Source organism: Sminthopsis crassicaudata, chromosome 6 (assembly GCF_048593235.1).
Source record: "Sminthopsis crassicaudata isolate SCR6 chromosome 6, ASM4859323v1, whole genome shotgun sequence".
NCBI classification, from domain to species: domain Eukaryota; kingdom Metazoa; phylum Chordata; class Mammalia; order Dasyuromorphia; family Dasyuridae; genus Sminthopsis; species Sminthopsis crassicaudata.
In genome coordinates this window covers 189,906,109-189,907,760 of record NC_133622.1, presented here as the reverse complement: position 1 = coordinate 189,907,760, position 1,652 = coordinate 189,906,109, and the positions used below count along the sequence as shown (strand labels likewise).

The following is a 1,652-nucleotide window of genomic DNA, read 5'->3' as shown; positions in this document are numbered from 1 at the left end:
CTCTGCATCAGTTCTTCTAAATCTTCCTAAGCTTCTCAGCTTCCTCACACCCATAACTTCTCACTGCACAGAAATATTCCATTACATCCACACACTACAGTTTGTTTAGCCATTTCCCAGTTGAGGGGCATCTGCTTTGTTTCCAATTCTTAGCCACCACAAAAGTTGCTTCTCTGAATATTCTGGAGCATATGGGGACTTTCTTCCTATCAATGGCTTCCTTGAGCCATCAAAAATATGGGACATTTCTCAAATCTGTGTGTTATCCTTGTACAGAGGCCACGCTAACCTTTTCTGTGTTATTCCAATTTTAGTACATGTGTTGCCAAAACAAGCATGATTGGCGTCTAAAATGAGATCATAGCATTACAGAATTACTGGATGTTAGAATTTGGAGGAACCTTGGTCGAATCTCCTCTTTACAGAAGAGGAAATGGCCCAGAGAAGGGGGAATGACTTGTTCGAAGTCACATAGGTCATAAGGAGCGGAGGCAGAATTCAAACCTAGAGCCTTTAACTCTGGACTCCACTGCTCTATCTACTACATCAGAAAATTCTGACTTACTGTCCGAACTGGTTTCATTTGAACCTTACGTTGCTGTACTGAGTGGAGAGACATCCTATTATCTGAAAGCCAGGCTCTTAAAGCAGACAGATTGGGAAATCTAGAGAGGAGACCTACCACGTTCCTCTTCTTTCTTTGCCTCTCAGTTCCAACAGGGGAATCCACCTTGGTTGACCCACCTCCAGTTATGATTGTTGATGGGCTAATTAGAGCCAGGGTTGGCTAAGCAGCACCTGAATGACTCATCTCTCTTCACCGCCCCCCCCAACTCAATTCATTAGAGTGTTGGTATTGGTGCAACCGAATCCCCCAAATATATTCCACCATGAACTTTACACAGTCAGTTTTGAAAGTGGGCATAACCGGGTGGAAATTGAATCAACATGTTTTGGCTCACTCGTCCTGACATAAACCCTCCAATGTTGCTCATAGGGGATGATTCAATACTCTAGACTTTCAAAAAGCTATTGAGTGCGTCCTGCTTCCAGGCTCCAAGCACGTTCTGCATTGGGCAAACAAGAGCGATCTTGTTCCAAGTAGACCCATGATGAGTCTAAGTGGGCCCAACAAGTCCTTCTCTTAGCAATTAAAGCTCACCTTGGTTTTCATATAATTAAAACAGAATACAGAGAGAGTCATAAGAGTGAATACTGGCAAGGCTCTTAAAGATTCTCCAAGTCAGCCTCCTCATTTATTTTACAAATGGGGGAATTGAGACTAACAGAGAAACTTATTAAATTAGAGGATCATAGACTTGGAGCAGGAAAGGAATCCTAGCATACAGTCTCTTCATTTTAGAGATGAAGGAACTGAGGCACAGAATAATGGGATGACTTGTCCAGGATTTTCTCCTGATTCCAAGTCTAATGCTCTATCTGCTGTGCTATTCATTGGATTATTGTCCAACATTCTCATTTGATAGATGAAGAAACTGGGGTCTTTAGTCATTAAGTGAATTTCTCAAGTTACACAGATAAGAAGTGTCGGGATCAGGATTAGAAACCAGAGATTTTCTAGTTTATTTTCTCTTCATTTTGCCTTTACAACAAGTTGATGCATCCAGGAAGGCTTTATGCTCTGTTTTTAG

The 1,652-nt window shown here is 41.8% G+C and overlaps 1 non-coding gene across 1 annotated transcript; it reads right to left on the bottom strand.

Annotated features, from left to right (window-relative positions):
* Positions 1 to 231: 231 nt before the first annotated feature.
* LOC141548135 (U6 spliceosomal RNA) lies at positions 232 to 334 on the bottom strand. Its single transcript, XR_012483823.1, has one exon. It is a non-coding gene; the product is annotated as a U6 spliceosomal RNA (small nuclear RNA).
* Between the last annotated feature and the right edge of the window lie 1,318 nt (positions 335 to 1,652).